The following is a 24639-nucleotide window of genomic DNA, read 5'->3' as shown; positions in this document are numbered from 1 at the left end:
GCCAGGCACAGTTGCCCACATCTGTAATTCCAGCACTTTAGGAGGCTAAGGGAGGAGGATCACTTGAGACCAGAAGTTTGAGGCCAGTCTGGAGAACATAGCAAGACCCTGTCTCTACAAAAAGTTTAAAGAGCAGCTGAACATGGTGGTACATGCTTGTAATCCCAGTTCCTCAGGAGGCTGAGGCAGGAGGATCACTTGAGACAGTGAGCTGTGTTCATAGCACTGCACTCCAGCCTGGGCAACAGGAGACCTGTCTCAAAAAAAGAAAAAGAACAAGTATTTTAAGGCTCTTTTACCACCTCTGAGTTCCTGAATGGATTGGTTTTGTTTGTTTGTTTTGTTTTGCTTTGTTTTTGAGACGGAGTCTCACTCTGTCACCCAGGCTGGAGTGCAGTGGCGCGATCTCTGCTCACTGCAACCTGTGCCTCCTGGGTTCAAGCGATTCTCCTGCCTCAGCCTCCAGAGTAGCTGGGACTACAGGTGCACGCCGCCACGCCTTGCTGATTTTTTGTATTTTAGTAGAGACAGGGTTTCCCATGTTGCCCAGGCTGGTCCTGAGCTCCTGAGCTCAGGCAGTCCACCCGCCTCAGCCTCCCGAAGTGCTGGGATTATAGGCGTGAGCCACCACACCCGGCCATGGATTGTTTTAATATTAACTTATCACTGGACAAAGACTCGAGGTGACAGTAGTTACTGGGTAATCAGGGTCCACTTTGGCATGACCAAATAATATTCTGAACAGTATTGATTCAGAGTAATCAGTATTCTGAACTTTGTTGTTTTCTGATGAATGGGGACGGATCATTAATTTGCAGGTTGTTAGAACACCAGTGACTTTTCTGTGGCTGAGTGCATCGATAAGTGTGTGGTGGGAGGGGACAGCGGCTCCATCCAGAGCAGGAGCTGTCACGTGGGGAGCTGGCCCAGGCTTACGAGAGCAACTTGCTCTGGCTGAGGGAACAGCAGGTCCAGGCGGGCAGGGTTGTCCGGTGCCTGTCTTTCTGCGGCACTGGAATCTGCTCGTCTGCAACCGTCCACTTTGGTAGCTGCCAGGCACGTGGGGCTGTTGCTAATGTGGCTGGTGTAGCTGAGGAACTGAACGTTTTGATTGATTTTAATTAATTAAGTGGTTATGTGTTGCCAGTAGCTGCCATCTGGGCTGTGACCCCATGGTCTGTGGACCTCACTCTGGCACCAGACTCTGAGTGGAGCTGCATGCAGCCACTGGACAGTGTGGAGTGCCTCTTCGGGTTGTGTAGAAGTAGGAAATGTGTCACCAAAATAGGAGCTGTTGCTGCTGCTTTCTCTAGCACACCTGCCTTGTTTGTACTGCTTGGTGTGGAATGCCTCTCAGGCTCTGACAGTGTCATTGACACTGTTGCTGATCTCCTTGGATTCACCTGGTCCATTTGGATCAAGTTCTTTCACCTGTTCGCATGAGCAGATACCACCTTAAAACCTTAAAGGTTGGCTTAACACTTCTTGCCCTTTTTTTTTCTTTCTTTTAGTCTCTGTGATGTGATACCAGCTGTTTTGTGGAGTATTTTGCCTTGGATCTCCTGATGGAGAACGGGGAGTGATGTGGTGTCATTGCACTGTGCATAGAGGACGGGTCCATCCATCGCATGAGAGCAAAGAACACTGTTGTTGCCACAGGGTAGGAATCTAATTTCTACTTTATTTCCTTTGTAAAAATGAATAAATTTCATTTAGAGTTTGTTTATTTTAAGGAAAATAGAGGCATTGTAGAATAACGGTTCAGACACAGGCCTTGATATAACCATGTGAGGGTGATGGCCTTTCCCAGCCGTCGTTCCTCACTTGTAAAGGGTGAGGACAGCAGCACCTGCCTCAGGGGGTGAGAAAGCATGGCCCTCGGTAGTCGGTAGTGGCTGCCATCAGGTTCACAGCTTACCTCTCCGGATTTTAGATGAGGAAACTGCGGCCCGAAGAGTCACATGGGGTTTTCTGGCAAAATCTCTCTTGTTTTATTGGGTTCTGTGTTTATACTGATTCCTGGGGATAGATAAGTCTGTCTTCTCCACATAATGAAAATAAGTAACTTTAATTTTATACACTGTCAGTTACTTTAACCACTTTAAAAGTTAAAAAGTGTCAGTACAGCCAAGAAAAAAAATCAGCAAAACTACAGGTTGGGAAAAAATATTTTCCAAACCATATCTCTAATGATATCTTAGTATCTAAAATAGCAAAAAAAAAAAAAACCTACTAAAAACAACCTACTAAACCCTACTAAGAAACAACCCTACTAAAAATGGGCAAAGGACTTGAATAGATATTTTTCCAGAGAAGACATGCAAATGGCCAGTTGATGTATGAAAAAATGCTCAACATCACTAAGCACCAGAGAAATGCATATTAAAACCCCAATGAGTATCATCTCATCTCGCTCCAGTTAGAATGGCTGTTACTAAGAGGACAAAAGATAGTAAGTGTTGGTGAGGATGTGGAGAAAAGGGAACCCTGTGTGCTGTTGGTGGGAATGTAAATTAATACAACTATTAGAGAAAACTCTGGAGGTTCCTCAAAATTCACAGGACTACCATGTGCTCCAGCAACCCCATTTCTGGGTGTATATCCAAAGGGCATGAAATCAGAAGCTCAAAGAGACACCTGGACCCCCATGTTCATTGCAGCGTTATTGACAATACCTGGGATATGGAAACAACCTAAATATTTGTTGGTGTTTAATGACAATGTGGTGTGTATACACAACTGAATATTATTCCGCTATGAAAACGAAGAAAATCCTGTCATGTGTGACAACGTGGATGAACCCACAGTCATTATGTTAAGTGAAACGAGCCGGGCACAGAAAGACAGATACTACATGTCACTCATATGTGGATCTAAAACAGTCACAACTCACAGAAACAGAGTAGGACAGTGGTTGCCAGGGGTTGGGGAAATGCAGACTGTGGCAATGCTGATTAAAGGTGTAACTTCCCGTTACAAGGTGAAGTTCTGAAGGTCTAATATACAACATGGTGGCTAGAGTTAATAGTATACAGCAATGTTGGCCAGAGTTAACATTATACAGCATGGTGGCTAGAGTTAATATTATACAGTACGGTGGCTATCGTTAATATAACTTGAAATTTGCAAACAGAGTAGACCTTAGGCATCTGTATCTCCAAAAAAAGGATAATTGTATGAGGTGATACATGTGTATTAACTTGATTGTGTCATCAGTTCACAAAATAAATCATCACGTTGTACACCTTAAATATATATAGTTTTGTTTTTTGTTTAATTCATCAATCATACCTCAGTAAATCTGGGGGAAATATCCATAAAAATTTTAAAATTTTCATTATAAAAGTAGTATATGCTTATTGGGGAAACCTTCTGAACAGCACAAAGCTAAAATACAAATAGGGTCAGACACACAGTGGCTCATGCCTGTAATCCGAGCACTTTGGGAGGCTGAAGTGGGAGGATCACTTGAGGTCAGGAGTTCAAGACCAGCCTGGCCAACATGGTGAAACCCAATCTCTACTAAAAATACAAAAATTAATTGGGCGTGGTGGTGCACACCTGTAATCCCAGCTACTCGGGAGGCTGAGGCAGAAGAATCACTTGAACCTGGGAGCCGGAGGTTGCTGTTAGCCGAGATTGCGCCACTGTACTCCAGCCTGGGCAATAGGGTTAGACCCTATCTCAAAATAAATAAATAAAATAAAATACAAATGGAAGTCCCTTCTCTGATCCCAGGCTTCTATCCTACCTGTGTAGGGTAGCAGCACCACTGGCATGGCCCCCGGTGATGTGTGTGGGGTGTGCGTGAGTAGGGGGCTGTGTGCACACAGCTCTGAGAAGATGGTTCCCGGGGCTGCCTTGTTGATTCTATGATCTCGCTAGACAGGACGTCCGGACGTGGGCCGCTGTGTGCAGTCACTGCTCCCCGTGGACGTGGGACGCTGTGTGCGGTCACTGCTCCCCGTGGACGTGGGACGCTGTGTGCGGTCACTGCTCCCCGTGGACGTGGGACGCTGTGTGCGGTCACTGCTCCCCGTGGACGTGGGACGCTGTGTGCGGTCACTGCTCCCCGTGGACGTGGGACGCTGTGTGCGGTCACTGCTCCCCGTGGACGTGGGACGCTGTGTGCGGTCACTGCTCCCCGTGGACGTGGGACGCTGTGTGCGGTCACTGCTCCCCGTGGACGTGGGACGCTGTGTGCGGTCACTGCTCCCCGTGGACGTGGGACGCTGTGTGCGGTCACTGCTCCCCGTGGACGTGGGACGCTGTGTGCGGTCACTGCTCCCCGTGGACGTGGGACGCTGTGTGCGGTCACTGCTCCCCGTGGACGTGGGACGCTGTGTGCGGTCACTGCTCCCCGTGGACGTGGGACGCTGTGTGCGGTCACTGCTCCCCGTGGACGTGGGACGCTGTGTGCGGTCACTGCTCCCCGTGGACGTGGGACGCTGTGTGCGGTCACTGCTCCCCGTGGACGTGGGACGCTGTGTGCGGTCACTGCTCCCCGTGGACGTGGGACGCTGTGTGCGGTCACTGCTCCCCGTGGACGTGGGACGCTGTGTGCGGTCACTGCTCCCCGTGGACGTGGGACGCTGTGTGCGGTCACTGCTCCCCGTGGACGTGGGACGCTGTGTGCGGTCACTGCTCCCCGTGGACGTGGGACGCTGTGTGCGGTCACTGCTCCCCGTGGACGTGGGCCGCTGTGTGCGGTCACTGCTCCCCGTGGACGTGGGCCGCTGTGTGCGGTCACTGCTCCCCGTGGACGTGGGCCGCTGTGTGCGGTCACTGCTCCCCGTGGACGTGGGCCGCTGTGTGCGGTCACTGCTCCCCGTGGACGTGGGCCGCTGTGTGCGGTCACTGCTCCCCGTGGACGTGGGCCGCTGTGTGCGGTCACTGCTCCCCGTGGACGTGGGCCGCTGTGTGCGGTCACTGCTCCCCGTGGACGTGGGCCGCTGTGTGCGGTCACTGCTCCCCGTGGACGTGGGCCGCTGTGTGCGGTCACTGCTCCCCGTGGACGTGGGCCGCTGTGTGCGGTCACTGCTCCCCGTGGACGTGGGCCGCTGTGTGCGGTCACTGCTCCCCGTGGACGTGGGCCGCTGTGTGCGGTCACTGCTCCCCGTGGACGTGGGCCGCTGTGTGCGGTCACTGCTCCCCGTGGACGTGGGCCGCTGTGTGCGGTCACTGCTCCCCGTGGACGTGGGCCGCTGTGTGCGGTCACTGCTCCCCGTGGACGTGGGCCGCTGTGTGCGGTCACTGCTCCCCGTGGACGTGGGCCGCTGTGTGCGGTCACTGCTCCCCGTGGACGTGGGCCGCTGTGTGCGGTCACTGCTCCCCGTGGACGTGGGCCGCTGTGTGCGGTCACTGCTCCCCGTGGACGTGGGACGCTGTGTGCGGTCACTGCTCCCCGTGGACGTGGGACGCTGTGTGCGGTCACTGCTCCCTGTGGACGTGGGCCGCTGTGTGCGGTCACTGCTCTCTGTCGTTTCCAGAGGCTGCGGGCGCACCTGCTTCAGCTGCACATCTGTCCACACCAGCACCGGCGACGGCACGGCCATGATCACCAGGGCAGGCCTTCCTTGCCAGGACCTCGAGTTTGTTCAGTTCCACCCCACAGGTAGGGCAGGACGCCTTGCCCGGCAGGCGTTCGGCTCATGTGTGTCTTGTAAGTGTGTGGTGCCTACTCATTGCTCTTCCATAGTTTTATGTGATAACATGGTTTTGAAGATCAGCTTCCTTAGCTCTCAGGTCCTAACTTCAATGTCATTTCCTTAAGGAGACTTTTCCCACACTCCCCTTCTCCTGAGGCAGTTTGGGCCACCGTCTTATGCATTTCTCAAGAGCGCTAAACACTGTCTTGGTGATACTTATGCCAGCAGTAAAGCAGGGATTGAGGCCGGGCATGGTGGCACATGCCTGTAATCCCAGCACTTTGGGAGGCCGAGGCAGGTGGGTCACCTGAGGTCAGGAGTTCGAGACCAGCCTGCGCAACATGGTGAAACCTCATCTCTACTAAAAATACAAAAATCAGCTGGGTGTGGTGGCATGCTCCTGTAATCCCAGCTACTTGGGAGGCTGAGGCAGGAGGAATGCTTGAACCTGGGAGGCAGAGGTTGCAGTGAGCCGAGATCGCACCACTGCGCTCCAGCCTGGGCAACAGAGTAAGACTTTGTCTCAAAAAAAAAAAAAAAAAAAGCAGGGTTTGTTCAGTGTCCCTCTTCGTGGTGAGGTCATCAGCTCCTCAGGCAGGCAGGTCTTCTCATTAACTGGGGTGCTTTATGCCCAGCACATGGTTGGGTCTTCATCAGGGTTTACTGAGTGAGCATTCTGAGAGCTGGGTGAATGCCGTGGAACTGAGAAGCAGCACAGGCAGATTATAGCTTTGTAGGAGAACATGGAGCTTCCGCGATAATGGGATGTGAAGTTAGGACACAGCTGTGACAGAACCCCATGTGATGTTGGGCGTTTGGCTCAGCCCACATGACCACTGAGGGAGCTTGTCATGGGGAAGATGAGCTCGTCTTGGGGACATCTGACGGTTGAGGTTACGAATGTGCAATTTGGAGACATTAACACAGAAATGACAGTTGAAGTCTTGATTTTGGGGGAGGTTCTTCAAAATGAGTCAGAGAGAGACACACACACATCTTCCTCTCGTTTGAGGTGACTCATCCTGGACTTTTCTGGGTTGCTTTTCTGACCTGTGGATGATGGAGACCCCTGAAGTGGTGCTAAAGAACCAGACCTGTGTCTTCTCTTTCTCTATCAGTGTCAGCTTTCAGATCCCTGGAAGGGATGAAAATAAGAAATGAATTTGTTGTGGGGTTTTTTTAAAATTTGTTTAGAGATGGGGTCTTGCTCTTTTGCCCAGGGTGGAGTGCAGTGGAGCAATCTTGACTCACTGCAGCCTTTGTCTCCCAGGCTCAAACGATCCTTCCAACTCAGCCTCCCAAACAGCTGGGACTACAGGCATGTGTTACCATCTCCAGCTAATTTTTGAGGGTTTTTTTGTTTTTGGTAGAGACGGGGTGTCACCATTTTAAGCCCAGGCTGGTCTCAAATGCCAGGGCTTAGGCGATCCTCCTGCCTCGGCCCCGCAGGGTGCTGGGATTATAGCCATGAGCCACTGCACCCGGCCTGTTGTATTTTTTTTATTACCATTTTTAATCAATAAAATGTCACTGAGCCCCTGAATTCCCTCTGTAATTTGCTTAGAGCTCCACTTCTCATGCTTTGTCTTCAATATGTGAGAAATAATCAACAGAAAAAGAGCATTGAAACTTAGAAAATCAAAAGGCAGGTGAGATGCAAGAATCACATTCTTGTTTTGAAAGCAAGATTGCCCTTTTTATATACTAATAAAAATTGTAGCTTTTGAAATACGTTTAGTTTAGGGTTTTTGATCCCCTTTGTTAAAATTCGAGAGCTTGGCACGCCCTGTTTCTCATCACACTGAGGAGTCACAGAGCTGCTGTTTGGAGCACAGACCGCCGGACTGCCCAGGTTTGGGTTTCAGCTCTGTCCTCAGCTGCATGACTGGATGTTACCAAGCATTAATTTGCTTGTCACTGAGAAAGGGGGTCGTACTACCCAGAGTTGTTGTAAGACTTAAATGAGTTTAATATGTGGAAAGCAGCTAGAACTGCCCATAGCAAGTGCAGTGTAAATATTAACTAAAATAATCATTATTACTGTCCTTGCCGCTGTTTGGGTAACTTAGATATGAATCTTCCTAGCTAGTATTCTTAACTAGTCACCCCAGTATCATAGTGCAAAAGAATGTTCAAAAATTAAAACAAAATTTGAGGCATCCAGCGTACACCGGGCTGTAATCAGAGTATTGGCCAGAGGTCTGTGGGCCGGCCTTTCTCCTCTCTGGGGACGCCACTCTGCCCCAGCCTGTGCTGCAGCTGTCAGCCTTGTCCGTGCTTTTTGTTATCCGGACTTTCTACTGTATCTTAACTGTTCTTTCTATTCAGTTTTGCATATACTGCCTTCTGCATATCTTTTTCCTCTCTGCCCCAAAAAATATCTTGAAAAAAATAATGCATTTGAAATAGAGACCTAGCAATTGTTAGGTTATAAATGTGTGTGGTTTTTTGCAGGTACATATGGTGCTGGTTGTCTCATTATGGAAGGATGTCATGGAGAGGGAGGCATTCTGATTAACAGTCAAGGTGAAAGGTTTATGGAGCGATACGCCCCCGTCGCCAAGGACCTGGCGTCTAGAGTTGTGGTGTGTCGGTCGATGACTGGAGATCCGCGAAGGAAGGTGGGTGTGATTTACCACCAGCATTGTCTGAGTGGGCACACGGGCCGGGGTTGCTTCTGTGAGTTTCAGCACCGCTCGCCCTCACCTTCGGGTGCAGGCACACGTGCACAGCCACCTCTCTCAGCTGCAGGCAGGTGTCTGTTAGTCTGTGATATTTTCCCAAAGACCTACATTTTGAAAATTTTAGCCAGTTTCTTTCTCAAATCTGTGGAACAGAGTTTCTCTTAGTGTGTGTGAGTATGTGATGGAGTATGGGAGAGAGAGACACACACCCAACCTGATGTCAGTGTGTGAGCCTTGGGTGTTGTGTCTGATACCCACAGATGTTTTTCGGCAGCTTTCAAAGTGTGCGGGTTATTTGGCTTTCAATAAAACAATTTACAGCTCTTTCATTGCCTGACCCTGTTCTTTAATGTAATGACACTTACTAAATATCTGCTGATATGGGCTTTAGAGGTTTTACATTTTTATATTTAAAAAAAAAAAGTCAGATGGTTTTTTGGAATATGGTGGCCCTCCGTATCCATCGGTTCCACATGTGTGGTTTCAGCCAACTATGTATTGAAAATAAAATTGCATCCTTGCAAATATGCAGACTTTTTTTCCTTGTCATTATTCCCTAAACAACACAGTGTAACAGCTGTTTACGTAGCATTTACATTGTATTAGGTACTATGAGTAATCCTGGAGTTGCTGTAAAACTTAAATGTAAAACTTTAAATGAGGATGATTTAAAGTATAGAGGAGGATGTGCATAGGTTATATGCAAATTCTATCCCATTTCATATTAGGGACTTGAGCATCCATGGATTTTGGTATCCGTGGGGGTCCTGGCACGGATACGCAGGGACGACTGTATTTGGCATAGAGGCCTTTCTAATGCTCTTACCAAAGACAGCCTCAGCAGGCTGTGATCCCTGAGACGAGTGTGAGTTCAGTGAGGGCAGAGTTTTTGTTCTGGTTCTCAGCTGTGTCCCAGCACCTAGGATTGTCCCTGGCACACAGTAGATGCTTTGGAAAGATTGATGAGAGGGTGACCATACATGAGGGGAAATTTTCCTCAGTATCAAAACATGTTGAAACTCATACGCTTCCAAGATGACGTATTCTCAGGTGTCCTGCCATTGCCGTTCTCTGCCTTATGTGATGGTGTCCTGTCTTACCAGAGGCTGTGGCCCTGAGAAAGATCACGTCTACCTGCAGCTGCACCACCTACCTCTAGAGCAGCCGGCCACGTGCCTGCCCGGCATTTCAGAGACAGCCATGATCTTCACTGGCGTGGACGTCACGAAGGAGCCAATCCCTGTCCTCCCCACCGTGCATTATAACGTGGGCGGCATTCCCACCAACTACAAGGGGCAGGTGATGGTGCTGACTCCTCTCCCACAGCTGGAAAGAAGGCTGGGATGACAGGGCCCACCTCGCAGTTGTCTCTTTAGATCTTAGAGGAAAAGACAGATGTTTTCTTCAAGAAAGTACTGTATTGTTTTCTAAATTGCACTTTAAATTTCTATTACTGGAGGATGGAAGGGGCTTAATAATTTATTTCTCCTTAGTAAAGTGTCATAGATACATCATTTGCAGTTTTTTCCATTTTATAATTACTTTCCTATATGATCTTGTGTTATTTCTAATGATCTTGCACATCGAGGGATCTTTATAATTCCTATTTCTAATGATCTTGTACCTCGAGGGATCTTTACAATTCATACCTTTGAGTGGTTTGCGGTTCACACAGAGCTTGTTAGTCACTTAGCCTCCTTGTTGGGTGAGGTGGGTGGAAGCCGCTACTTTCCCTGCGTAGATGAAGAGGTGAACAGGGGGTAGAAGAGTCTGGAACATCAGTCTCCCCTGCTGATGTTCCTCCACCTGCCGTGCTCCTGGGTCTGAGCCGGAGCACAGGTGGTGAGGGCCTCGGGAACATGGGACACGGGGGACAGTCGCAGATGCTGACATTGGAGGTCCTCTGACCTGCTTGTAACAGCAGGTGCTCAGTGGCAGAGGGGAAACTGGGGGATACATTTGGAAGTTTTCCTCTGAAGAAGAGTAGCTATGGTCCTTACTTCCTTCTTAGATATGGCCTTTACTTCCCTCTCTTTGTTTCTTGGATTTGGAGACTCACTCTGTCACTTAGGCTGGAGTGCAGTGGCGCAATATCGGCTCACTGCAACCTCCGCCTCCCAGGTTCAAGTGATTCTTCTGCCTCAGCCTCCCGAGTAGCTGGGATTACAGGCACCCGCCATCATGCCTGGCTAATATTTGTATTTTTATTGAGACGGGGTTTCACCATGTTAGCCAGACAGGTCTTGAACCCCTGAACTCAGGTGATCCACCCACCTCAGCCTCCCAAAGTGCTGGGATTACAGGCTTGAGCCACTGCATGCCCAGCCTACTTCCTTCTCTTTCTCTGATCTGCAGCCCAGACACCCTGTTGAGGGAGGTGGGCTTGTGGAGGAATGGCCACCTTGACATTTCACCTGAAATCTTCCTTTCCACAGGTCCTGAGGCACGCGAATGGCCAGGATCAGATTGTGACTGGCCTGTACACCTGTGGGGAGGCCGCCTGTGCCTTGGTACATGGTACCAACCCCCTCGGGGAAAACTCACTGTTGGACCTGGTTGTCTGGTCAGGCATGTGCCCTGAGTATCAAAGAGTCATGCAGGCCTGGTAAGTGTTTTCTTCAGGATCCAGACTATTTGAGAAGGCGCAGGAGGTTACAGTCTTCTTTCTTTTTTTTGAGACAGGGTCAGCCCAGGCTGGAGTGCAGTGGCACAGTCACAGCAGCCTCAACCTCCCGAACTCAAGCAGTCCTCAACACCTCAACCTTCAGAGTCCCAAGTAGCTGGGACTATAGATGTGCACCACCACACCTGACTAATTAAAACATTTTTTTTTTTTGTAGCGACAGGGTCTCACAATATTGCCCAGGCTGGTCTTGAACTCCTAGACTCAAACAGTCCTTCTGCCTCAGCTTCCCAAAGTATTGGGATTACAGGCATGAGCCACTGCACCCAGCCAGGTTACAAAGCCTTGATTTGTTACTGGAGATTTGTTTAGTGATCATATAGAGGTAGTCTGGGTTTTTTCCCCTAGAAGTGATTAAACTGAGAAATCCAGAGATTATATGGTGGGAATGTTGAGACTAGATAGAGGCTGGTTGGGGATCTTAACAGTTAAGGTGACATTTTTGGGGTTACATTTTTTTTTTAAATTATTTTGCAGTCATTATTTTCTGCTTAGAAAAAACACTATTAGGAAGTTGTTATTTTTAGGGGAAGTTCATTACGTATTACTTGCCTGATAAAAATCACTTATTTGCAATGAAATATTTAAAACAGTTGGCTTGAATGAATATGTAACTTCTTGGTACTTAGAAAAATAATTTAGGCCATTCTAAAAACAAAGTACAACTAACCTCTATTAGAGGAGAAGGGCTGACTTAGAGTGAACAGGATTCCCACCCTCTGCGGACAGATTGGATTTCAGTTGCTGGTTTTCCTTTCATGGTAGCATCAAACAATGTGCAGGAAAAGAAATACCGTGTGTGGGAGTGTGAGTCTTATGTGCACTAAGAACAGGACAGTTAGCATCACTCCCACCTCCAGAGAGCTTCACGGTGGTTATCCAGCCTCGTGTGCTCAGAACAGTGTGAGGTGGATGAGGCACTGGTGGATGTTTGTGTGGCAAGGATGGTGGGACCCCAGGCTCACGTTCTTCCTGTTACCTTTCTCTTTCATTAACTCGTTGGCATCATTTCTGCTGTTTTTATAGAACAGGTGCTTTTTGCTTTTTGTGTGGACTCAAGTGAAATAAAAACTAGCACTGCCGTAACTTATAAACATGCGCCCTTTTATATCTGTAGTTAGAAAGGTACAGACAGTATTAAAAGGATAGCTTACTTCAGACACTGTGTCTCTGTGGATCTGACCACAGCTCAGGAGGCCAGCACACGCAGAGCTGGCGTCTTATCCCAAGCCGTTGCCGATCATCGGCGAAGGCGGAGTTCAGGTCCATCGTTCCTGACGCCACAGGTTGTGCTTGTCTCATTCCATAGCCCTGCACTTTGTAGCAGTGAGGACTGATACCACTTCTCTCAGAGCAATGTAGAAATTTTGAGCGTCTCTTTCTTTGAAAATGCAGAAAAGAACATTTTGTAAGAATACCCTATGCTGTACATCTGAGAAACCACTCACACATGCAGCATCTCACGCAGAATGCTGTGGAGTCAGACACAAAAGGCTGCACACCTGTGGTTCTGTTGATAGGACATTCTGGAAAAGGCACATCTAGGGAAGAAAAGGGATTGGTGGTTGCCAGAGGCTGTTTCCTGATTGTGCTGAGACTTAGAGACACAGCTCTGTGTGTGTCAAAATTGGAAAAACCCTACATTAAAAATGATGAGTTTATTTCACTGTATCTTCATGCTTTAATTTTTAAAAATGAAAAGGAAAGAAAAATGCTTGTAGCATCACTACTTCTCCCCCACCCCTCCCCCCAAAAAATACATATATATATATATATATATATATTTTTAGACATAGTCTGCCTCTGTCGCCCAGGCTGCAGTGCAGTGGTACAATCAGGCTCATGCCACCACATCTGGCTAATTTTTAAAAATGTTTTCTGGGGACAGGTTCTCCCTTTGTTGCCGAGGTTGGTCTTGAACTCCTGACCTCAAGTGATCCTCCTGTCTCAGCCTCCCAAAGTGGTTACATGCATCTATACATGTGTTAAAATTGGTAGAACTGAGGCTGGCTGCAGTGGCTCACGCCTATAATCCCACCACTTTGGGAGGTCGAAGCAGGCAGATTGCTTGAGCTCAGGAGTTCGAGACCAGCTTGGGCAAAGGTGGTGAAACCCCGTCGCTACCAAAAATACAAAAAGTAGCTGGGCATGGTGGCTCACACTTGGGTAGTCCCAGCTACTTGGGAAGCTGAGGTGGGAGGATTGCTGGAGCCTGGAAGGCGGAGGTTACAGTGAGCCGAGATCACACCACTGCACTCCAGCCTGGGCAACAGAGGGAGGAGACACTGTCTTGAAAAAAAGAAAAAATAAATTGTAGAACTGTTCACCGAAAGGAAAAAGTCAATTCTACTGAAAGATCAATTTTTAAAGCATTATAAACAAAAGGAAAAGCAACACCAGCAAGCCTAGAAGCATTTGAGCAGATCCTCAAGAGACCCACAGCCTGGTCCCATGGAGAGGCAGTGGGCGGGGCAGGGCCTGTTTGACTCCTGCATTTCATACCTCCTGTCTCCTGCATGTGTTACCTGTTGAAGAAAATATAATGTTATTAAAAAAAAAAAAAGAGTTTAAAACTTTTTTCATAACATCTTGGAAACACAAGAGTTGCAAATCTTGGCCGTACACAGTGGCCCACACATGTGATCCCAGCACTTTGGGAGGCCGAGGCAGGTGGCTCACCTGAGGTCAGGAGTTCAAGACCAGCCTGGCATGGTGAAACCGCATCTCTACTGAAAATACAAAAATTAGCCAGGTATGGTGGCATACTCCTTTAGTCCCAGCTACTCCAGAGGCTGAGGCAGGAGGGTTGCTTGAACCAGGAGGTGGAGGTTGCAGTGAGCCGAGATGGTGCCACTGCACTCCAGCCTGGGCTAAGAGCAAAATTCCATCTCAAAAAAAAAAAAAAAAATTTGCAAATCTTGAAGTATAAGTGAGAGCACATAAGAGTCCAAATCAGCAGGTGACTTTCAAGCACACAGCAGCCACCTTCCTCCCCCTGATGTGAAGGACAGTGGGGTGGCCGGTCCCTCGGGACCACCATCTGGAAGGTGTCTTTTTTTTCCCTTAGTGGAGTGACATTTATATACACTTAATGTATATAAATTTGTATATATTTAATTTTTTTTTTAAGACAGGCTCTCATTCTGTTGCCCAGGCTGGAGTGCAGTGGCGTGAGCTCGGCTCACTGCAACCTCCACCTTTCGGGTTCAAGCAGTTCTCATGCCAGATAATTTTTGTGTTTTTAGTAGAAATGAGGTTTTGCCACGTTGGCCAGGCTGCTCTTGAACTCCTGACCTCAAGTGATCCACCTACCTCAGCCTCCTAAAGTGCTGGGGTTACAGGCATGAGCCACCACACCCGGCCTACATTTAATTTTTTAATTTTAGAGATGATTTCTAGTTTATTCACTCTAAGATCACTTAATGGCTATCTACTGTGTGCCAACAGTTTTGCCTTTTATGTCTGTTCTTTAAAATTGGCCCCAACTCAACAGATGGCCTCAGATGTAGGGTGGGCTGGCAGTCTGTTAGCTCAGGAGACTTACACAGTTTCCAGGCTCCTTGATTGGCTGTGCTACGTATTTATGTGTCGTTCTAAATCCATTTGGTTTTTTAAAACGGTTTTCAAAAGTTAAATTCTAGCTTTTTTTGTTGTTGTTGTTTTAGGAGATAAAGTCCCTCCAATTAAACCAAATGCTGGGGAAGAATCTGTCATGAATCTCGACAAATTGAGATTTGCTGATGGAAGAAGCATAAGAACATCGGAACTGCGACTCAGCATGCAGAAGGTAAGAGCCTGGACTCGCTCTGGAGCGAGCAGGCTGGCTGCATACCTGGCCCTGCACTGGTTTTGTTTTTTTAAAAATAGATCTAGGGGGATGCAGGTGCAGTTTTGTGTGGATGTACTGTGAGGTGGTGGAGTCTGGGCTTTTCATGTACCCGTCACCCAAGTCGTGTGTGTCATACTCAGCAGGTAATCACTCATCCCCACCCCTCCCGCATTTTGGAGCCCCCAGTCTCTGTTAGTCCACTCCATGTGTACTCACCATTCAGTGCCCACTTCCAAGTGAGAATGTGTGGCACTTGACCTTCTGAGTCACTTCACTTAGGATAGTGACCTCCCTGTTCCAGCTGTGTGGCTGCAGAAGATATGATTATGTTCTTTTTTTATGGCTGAGTAGTATTTCATGGTATATAGGTACCACATTTTCTTCATCTGGTCGTCCGTTGATGGGCACTTAGGTTGATTCCATGATTTTGCTATTGTGACTAGTGCTGCGATAAACATACGAGGCTGCACCAGTATCTGGAGGTGAACAGCAGTGGGACCTACTCCTCACTGTATCAAGAACAGGAAAGAGACCAGAAGTGCACTTGTTTTCCACATAGAAGGTCAGCAGGCTAGGGAAGAATTAGTGACTGCTTAGCATCCAGGACAGCCTTCTTTGGTTCACTCGTGTGTGCTTGGGCGTGACCTCCGTGCCCTGACCGTCACTGCCTGTCATGGATGAGTCACAGCGTGGACCACCAGAGAAGCTCAGTCCCCAGCAGGGCCGCTTTCTCTTAGAGGTTTCCTGGAGTTCAACACAGCACTGGTGCTTACATCTCAGGCCCAGATACTGATCATGTCATCACGCCTGGCTTCCAGCAACTCGGAAATGTCTTTAAGCTGGACCTGTTGCTGCCCCTAAACATACTCAGAAGAGAGGGAGAGTAGGCGGTGGGTGGAAAGTGATGTGTGCGGCCTGTGCTGCTGGGGGTCCATCCAGTAAGACCATCCGTGATGATGGAAATGTTGAGTGTTTGCTGTCCAGTATGGCAGCCATTAGCCACGGAGGCTGTGGAGAACCTGATATATAGTCAGTCTAAGAAACTGAATTCCTCTAATAACAAGGATTCTTGTCCAAGAATGAGATCTCTTGTCTACTATTTGCAAGAATTTCTGTGTATTTTCTAAAAAGAAGTCCACTGCTTTAGTCCTATTCTGAAAGGCATTTGGTGTTAGACACAAGAGAACAGGTTCCCTGCTGACATTTTCAGAGGCCTGTGCCCTTCAGTCTTCAGGTGAGGCTGGGCTTGAGGGAGGCTTTGTGGAACGGTGAGAAGAACAGCGTGACTAAGGCACAGAAGGCTGAGTGATGCCCTGCAGTGGTTTTGTAGGGTGGGAGGGCAGCTGGGAAAGAAGGAACCAGTGCATTAGAGAATGGGAACATGCCTTCGGATATAGAAATGGCAAATCTGAGATGGTTTGAAGTGAGAATACTAGAAGTGTTCCCACCAAACAAGGTGTGTCTTGGTGCCTGCTGTATCCCAGACTCCGTGAGGTGCTAGAGTCAGCACTGAACAAACAGAGCTTCCTATGCCTGTGGAAATGCATTTCCTTGGGGGAAGGGATTTTTCTGCTGACTCTGGCTATTAATAGTAACAATCAAAAAATGAAGTAAATTGTTGGGAACAGGACCCCAACACTGGCCATAACCTGGCCCCAAAACTGGCCATAAACAAAATCTCTGCAGCATGTGACATGCTCGTGGTGGCCATGACACCCACGCCGGAAGGCTGAGGGTTTACTGGAATGAGGGCAAGGAACACCTGGCCCACCCAGGGGGGAGAAACCTCTTAAGGCGTTCTTAAACCACAAACAATAGCATGAGCGATCTGTGCCTTAAGGACATGCTCCTGCTGCAGATAACTAGCCAGACCCATCCCTTTATTTCCCATAAGCAATACTTTTAGTAAGTCTTATCACTGGCTTGCTGTCAATAAATAAGTGGGTAAATCTCTGTTTGAGGCTCTCGGCTCTGAAGGCTGTGAGACCCTGATTTCCCACTCCACACTCTATATTTCTGTGTGTGTGTCTTTAATTCCTCTAGTGCCGCTGGGTTAGGGTTTCCACGACCCAGCTGGTCTTGGCAGTAAATATTGAAAAGGAATAGATACAGTTGCCATTATTTACAGATATAATTTCCAAAAAACTTCCAGAGAAGAAACTGAAAAACTAACAGAAACAAAACAAGAATGTAGTAAGGTGTCTGGATAAGAGATTTGTATGTAAAAATCAGTGGCTTTGCAATGTGCCAGCAGTAATCTGCTCAGACATCAGTAAATATGTCATTCACATTTCAAACAAAAAACTAAAAATGCCTTGAAATAATGTAACCAGAAATACAAAAAAAGGATATGAAAACGTGGCTGCTAAAGGACATGAAAGAATGTAATACTGGATTCTGAGGTGCAATTTTTTTCATTTGTTCTTCCTGAAAAACCATTAGGTTGATGTGCATTACAGTGTTACGATTGTGTATGAGTCTAAGGAAAATCAGATGAAATGTCCAAATTAAACCATGAACATGCATTGGTAGAGGAAGAGACAATTAGGGTCAGTGGAGCAAAGCACAGTTAGAGGGAGAAACGAGGAGGAGGAGGGATCACGGAGGTGGTGCCTGTCTGTCCCACAGGAAGCAAAAGCTGATGCCCAGTTCCTAGCATACCTACAGTAAACTTCAGGTCCACTGCATAGCACATTTCTAGTCATGGTAAAACTATGAAGGAACTCAGTGTACAAGGAGCTTCTACAAAATAGGCAGAAGACAGTACCCAGATGGGCCAAGGGCCCCAGCCACCCACACCCTCCCTCTCCTTGAAGACCTTCGGTTCCAACCCCACCATCAGCAGGGCTCTGCTCAGTTCCTCCTTGTGTGTGTCACCACAGGGCTGCTGGCTCGTGTCACGTTGACCACCAGACCCCACGTCAGGAGTCCCGCTAGGGGTGTGGGGAGGCAGTGCTGCGTGGTTGGCTGTGGAGCCGTATGGAACATGGTGCCTCACAGGCAGTTGGCTTGGAGTCCTGGACCCTGGCTGTATCCCGCTAGAAAGGATGTGTGTAAGTCTAAGATATGTATGTAATAGAAACATTTGTTTATTCAGAAGCTTTAGTCAAAACTTCATTTTTAAGTTCAGAGTAATAAACTCATAGTCTGCATTTCCTAATTTTTCTGTTTAATTTACATAAATAAAATGAAATGCAAAACAACAGGTTTAAAAGTTAAGCAGTTCTTGGTACGGCTGCTTCTATGGATTAAAAGTTTACAAATAATATTTTGTGCCACAGTCAATGCAAAATCATGCTGCCATGTTCCGTGTGGGAAGCGTGTTGCAAGAAGGTTGTGGGAAAATCAGCAAGCTCTACGGAGACCTGAAGCACCTGCGGATGTTTGACCAGGGTGAGCAGACAGCGGGTTGTGTGCACACTGTTGGGCCCTGCCTTCTGCAGGGTGGGCTGGTGTCTGTCCCGTCAGTGCTGACTTAGTTCCATGCTTGCTGTCTGGATGGGTCCTGGCCCTCAGCTCTAAAGCCACAACCAGTGACTCCATGGAGTAGCAGGCCCAGGCTGACAGCTCAGAGGGCCCATGTGACTGGGTCCCTGCCTGCCCCTGATGGAACTTTTTGTGTCCCCAGGAATGGTCTGGAACACGGACCTGGTGGAGACCCTGGAGCTGCAGAACCTGATGCTGTGTGCACTGCAGACCATCAATGGATTAGAGGCGCGGAAGGAGTCACGGGGCGCGCACGCCAGGGAAGAATACAAGGTGCGCCTTCTCGTCACGCCCACCTGCACCTGCCTTTTCCTCCCGCCTGGTGGGACTCAGCCCCACCCCTGCATTTTCTCTGCATTTTATTTCGTTTCCCAGAAAGTAAATCCAAAACATGCCTTTTTCCCCCTGGTAACTTTGATCCCTGGGTTCTTGCCATCTTCTGGATCACTGTGACCTTTTCCTTGCTTGTGGTCAGCATCCACTGATGCCAGCAGTGGCATCTCCAAGCCAATGTGCTTTACTGTTAGAAGGCCAAGGTTAGAAGTGCAGCCAGAGTGGCATGACCAGGAAATAAATGCCAGTTTATTAAATAATCAGTAAGTCACCGTTTCAGACCTGCCCTGTGGAGGAAATGCCAGTTTACTAAATAAGGAGTAAACCACTGTTTCAAACCTGTCTTGTGGTTTGGAAGAGGTATTATAGAGCCTGCCCTGTGGTTTGATTATAGAGCCTGCCCTGTGGTCACTTGTTCTTCAGGTGAACTGATTTTTGTGCAGAGCACACGTGTTGGATTCTGCCTGGTAAGAGTTTTTCACATATGATAGCAAAAAACCACGGAAAGGGAAGCTTACGGTGCAAATGCAAGTTCAGGACAAACCACATCGGCAAAAGGAGAAAGGCTCCACAAGGCAGGCACACAGGCTGGTTCAGGACGGTGTGTGGGTGGCTAATGTCAGCCTTTCCAGTCAGCTGAACACGGTGAATGGGAAAATCATTTTTATTCACCATGAAATTTTACTGATTTACCCTCCACTAGAATATGCTGATGGCTGTGATCACTGCTCAGAACTTGCTCATCTCATTATACATATTAAGAGTCTTTCCTGCAAAGTATATGAATCCGTGTTTGCCAGAATACAGAATAATAATAAATTTGTTATTTTTATTTTTATTTTTTTGAGATGGAGTCTCACTGTCCCCCAGGCTGGAGTGCAGCAGTGCCATCTCAGCTCACTGCAACCTCTGCCTCCCGGGTTCAAGTGATTCTCCTGCCTCAGCCTCCCAAGTAGCTGGGATTACAGACGCATGCCATCATGCCTGGCTAATTTTGTATTTTCAGTAGAGACAGGGTTTCACCATGTTGGCCGGGCTGGTCTCGAACTCCTGATCTCAAGTGAACCACCCACATTGGCCTCCCAAAGTGCTAGGATTACAGGCATGAGCCACTGTCCCTGACCAGGAGCATAAATTTAGTTGGTGATGAGTTTTAATTAGAATAGAAGCCAGGTGCAGTGGCTCCCACCTGTAATCCCAGCATTTGGGAGGCTGAGGCAGGCAGGTCACTTGAGCCCCAGAATTCTAGACCAGCCTGGGCAACATGGCGAAACCTGTCTCTACGAAAATTAAAAAATTAGCCAGGCGTGGTGGTACACGCCTGAAGTACCAGCTGCCCAGGAGGCTGAGGCAGGATGATTCAGCCCGGGAAGTCAAGGCTCTGGTGAGCTGTGATCATACCATTGCACTCCAGCCAAGGTGACATAGCGAGACCCTGTCTCAAAAGAAAAACAAAATTTTTAAATAAAAACAGGCTGAAAGAAAGGATTGAGGTAGTCTCCTAGTGCATGGAGCAAAAAGACGAAGTATTTGATGAACTCCTAGGTACATAAAGGATGTCTAAGGGAACATGCGGATGTGGATTACTCTGGACTCACTGCTGGCTGCACACCCCTGGCCAGCCATGTGGCCTCTGTTGGTTCTGAACGTGTTGATGGTGCCAACCTCCTGGGCTGAAGTGGAAATGGAATGAGTTCTAGGGCATCTGTCTCTTAGATCATTTTAATGTTTGCTGTGTTTTTTTCTGTATTGCTCTGTTAGAGCAATAAGAAATGTGATTGTGTTTCTGGCCTCAGGTGTGGATTAATGAGTATGATCACTCCAAGCCCATCCAGGGGCAACAGAAGAAGCCCTTTGAGGAGCACTGGAGGAAGCACACCCTGTCGTATGTGGACCTCAGCACTGGGAAGGTCAGTGTGGAGCTCGTTCTCACCACAGCCCAGCACCCACACGGCCCTGCCCAGGTCTGTGGGCTGGCCTTGCTGATGGTGAATGGGGAGGAGCAGGCCAGATTTAAATCAACTCCTGACAGATTTGAGGCACCACTGAAAAAGGCACTCTGACAGCAGTCAGGCTTCGGGCTGGAAACAGAATCCAGTGCCTGCAGGTGGTTCAGAGGAGCCTTAAGGAAGGGTTGCTCCATGGTGTGGGCCAGATGGAAGTCACTGGGCAGGAGCAGGTGTCCAAGGCCTGGTGGCAGGGGAAGAGATGATGATTGTGGACCTGGCGAGAAAGTCAGCATCTGTGGGGTGGGGACACAGCCACTACCAGAAACCAGTCCCAAGCCAAGGGAGCCCAGAAGAGACCCCTCCCCTCTCCTCCCATGGGCTGGGCCAACTGGAAGCATCTGCAGGGGAGCTGAGGGGATGTGGTGCAGCCCTTAGCATCCCTTGGGCACTGAGCAAGCAGAGAAGGGCAGAAATGGAGGAGGGGAACCCCGTCTCTACTAAAAATACAAAAAAATCAGCCAGGTGTAGTGGTGGGCGCCTGTAGTCCCCGCTACTCTGGAGGGTGAAGCAGGAGAATGGCGTGAACCCAGGAGGCGGAGCTTGCAGTGAGCCGAGATTGCGCCACCACACTCCAGCCTGGGCGACTGAGCGAGACTCCATCTCTAAAAAAAGAAATTGAGGAGGGGTTGGGGTAAGCAGCATCCTGGAAACAGCCAGCTGAGGGTTTGGTAGGGGAGTTGCAGCCTTGTTCCACACAGGCACAGTTCACCCATGTGGCATTTCCGCTGGGCATTGAGATTCAGAAATAATGAAGATAGAAAGCTTTTACCCTTAAGCTTTTCGTAACTTGAAAGAGATAGTCGTATAATCATTTAGCTGTGTCTGTGGAAGTTACCTTTGGACCCTCACTATCATCTAGTGTGTCTGTGATTCAGGCAGTAGGTCATTTTCAGGATTTATCATGAAGGCCATTGCCTGATAGTATAAAGAAGTCACACTTCACTCGCTCAGCACAAGTCTGTTTTTCATGTTTCCGGGTTTGGATTTTTTGTTTTGTTTTTGTTTTTGTGATATAAGAGTCTCATCTCTGTTGCCCAGGCTGAAATGTGGTGGCTCGATCTCATCTCACTGCAGCCTCAACCTCCCCCCGGCTCAGGTGATCCTCCCACCTCAGCCTCCCGGGCACATGCCACCATGCCTGGCTAATTTTTGTATGTTTTGTAGAGATGGGGTCTTGCCACGTTGCCCAGGCTAGTCTTGAACTCCTGAGCTGAAGTGATCCACGTGTCTTGGCCTCCCCAACAGGCATGAACCAACACGCCCAGCCGTTTCAGTGATTTTTCAGGAAATACATACTCATTTTAGAAAGTACAAAGAGATTGAAATAAGAGCTCACTAACCAGAGATGACCCATTATGGTTTAAATTTCTTTGTATATGTGCCTACCTTTTCCTGTGTGTGCATATTTAATACACGGCTTGAGTATTCCTTCTCTGAAACCGTTGGGACCAGAAGTGTTTTGGAGTTCAGGCTTGTTCAGACTTTGGAATATTTGCATTATACTTACTGTCTGAGCATCCCTAATCGGAAGATCTGACTCCATAGCACATTTCTTTTGAATGTCATGTTGGTGTTCAGAAAGTTTTAGATTTGGGAGAATTTCAGATGTTTGGATTAGGAATGTTCAACCTATATAAGTATTTACTTTGAGGTAGAGAAACTGGAAGTAGATGGTTTAAACATCAAGTGTCTTCCTATAGACAAGGGTTCTCCCACTTTTCATGATGGGAGCATTTTTGCAAAGCACTGAGAGTCCGGTACGGTGTCATTTTCATTGCTCTGTTCCACTCTACAGATCTGCCATCATTTACTGTCTGCTCTTGTGCATGTAGATCATTTTTGAATTTGTTATTGGAAAATACTGCAGCAAATACCTTAAAGTTCACATGCTGTAAATCTACTTTTATAGTTAAAATTTTTCGAAAGGAACACAAGAGATGGCTTTTTGTACATTTTTGTGCTTAACTTACCACTGACTATTCTTTTCAAGGTCACCCTGGAATATAGACCCATAATCAACAAAACTTTGAAGGAGGCTGACTGTGCCGCCATCCCCTCAGCCATTTGCTCCTACTGATGAGACAAGATGCAGTGATGACAGAATCAGCTTTTGTAATTATGTATAAAAGCTCCTGCATGTGTCCAAGTCATAACTGTCTTCATACGCTTCTGCACTCCGGGGAAGAAGGAGTACATTGAAGGGAGATTGGCACCCAGTGGCCAGGAGCTTGCCAGGAACCCAGTGGCCAGGGAGCGTGGCACTTAGCTTTGTCCCTTGCTTCATTCTTGTGACATGATAAAACTGGGCACAGCTCTTAAATAGAAATGAACAAACTTTATTTCCAAATCCATTTAAAATATTTTACTGTTGTGACTTTAGTCATATTTGTTGACCTAAAAATCAAATGTAATTATCTTTGTATTCTGTGACATCAAAATCCAGATATTTTGTTGTAGGTTTTTTTTTGGTTTTTTTTTTTGAGACAGGATTGGTTCAGTGGTGCAGTCTCAGCTCACTGCAGTGTCAAAACTCCTGGGCAGCTCAGGTGATCTTCCCGACTCAGCCTTCTGAGTAGTTAGGGCTACAGGTGTGTACCACCATGCCCAGCTCATTTATTTTGTAATTGTAGGGACAGGGTCTCACTGTGTTGCCTAGGCTGGTCTCAAACTGCTGGGCTCAAGTGATCGTCCCTCCTTGGCTTCCCGAATTGCTAGAATTATAGGTGTGAACCACCATGTCTGGCCTTATTGTAGTTTATTTGTAAGTTCAAATTAATGTTGGTGCTTTTCCTCCTTTTTTGTTGGCAGATGGTTTACTAGGTGAGTGTGTCCTCAATTATTTAAATCGGGGTCCCCAATCCCCAGGCCGCAGATTGTTACCAGTCCATGGCCTGTTAGGAACCAGGCCACACAGTAGGAGGTGAGCAGCCGGCCAGTGAGCATTACTGTGTGAGCTCCACCCCCTGCCAGTATTACTGTGTGAGCTCCACCCCCTGCCAGATCATTACTGTGTGAGCTCCGCCCCCTGACAGAGTATTACTGTGTGAGCTCCACCCCCTGCCAGAGCATTACTGTGTGAGCTCCACCCCCTGCCAGAGCATTACTGTGTGAGCTCCGCCCCCTGACAGAGTATTACTGTGTGAGCTCCACCCCCTGCCAGAGCATTACTGTGTGAGCTCCACCCCCTGCCAGAGCATTACTGTGTGAGCTCCACCCCCTGCCAGAGCATTACTGTGTGAGCTCCACCCCCTGCCAGAGCATTACTGTGTGAGCTCCGCCCCCTGACAGAGTATTACTGTGTGAGCTCCGCCCCCATCACATCATTACTGTCTGAGCTCTGCCTCCTGTCAGCATTACTGTGTGAGCTCCGCCCCCTGCCAGAGCATTACCGTGTGAGCTCCACCCCCTGCCAGAGCATTACTGTGTGAGCTCCACCCCCTGCCAGAGCATTACTGTGTGAGCTCCGCCCCCTGACAGAGTATTACTGTGTGAGCTCCACCCCCTGCCAGAGCATTACTGTGTGAGCTCCACCCCCTGCCAGAGCATTACTGTGTGAGCTCCACCCCCTGCCAGAGCATTACTGTGTGAGCTCCACCCCCTGCCAGAGCATTACTGTGTGAGCTCCACCCCCTGCCAGAGCATTACTGTGTGAGCTCCACCCCCTGCCAGAGCATTACTGTGTGAGCCCCGCCCCCATCACATCATTACTGTCTGAGCTCTGCCTCCTGTCAGCATTACTGTGTGAGCTCCGCCCCCTGCCAGAGCATTACTGTGTGAACTCCACCTCGTGTCAGAACATTACTGTGAGCCCCGCCCCCATCACATCCTTACTGTCTGAGCTCCGCCTCCTGTCAGAGCATTACTGTGTGAGCTCCGCCTCCTGTCAGAGCATTACTGTGTGAGCTCCACCTCCTGTCAGATCAGTGGTGGCATTAGATTCTCAGGAGTGGAACCCTATTGTGAACTG

The 24639-nt window shown here is 48.2% G+C and overlaps 1 pseudogene; it reads left to right on the top strand.

Moving 5' to 3' along the window:
* Positions 1 to 23152, top strand: part of LOC129032769 (succinate dehydrogenase [ubiquinone] flavoprotein subunit, mitochondrial-like) — a 30090-nt pseudogene extending 6938 nt beyond the window's left edge.
* The last annotated feature ends 1487 nt before the right edge of the window (positions 23153 to 24639 follow it).

The sequence above is a fragment of the Pongo pygmaeus genome, chromosome 2 (assembly GCF_028885625.2).
Source record: "Pongo pygmaeus isolate AG05252 chromosome 2, NHGRI_mPonPyg2-v2.0_pri, whole genome shotgun sequence".
NCBI classification, from domain to species: Eukaryota; Metazoa; Chordata; class Mammalia; order Primates; family Hominidae; genus Pongo; species Pongo pygmaeus.
The sequence above is the reverse complement of the archived record's forward strand: the minus strand, read 5'-3'. Positions and strand labels throughout refer to the sequence as shown.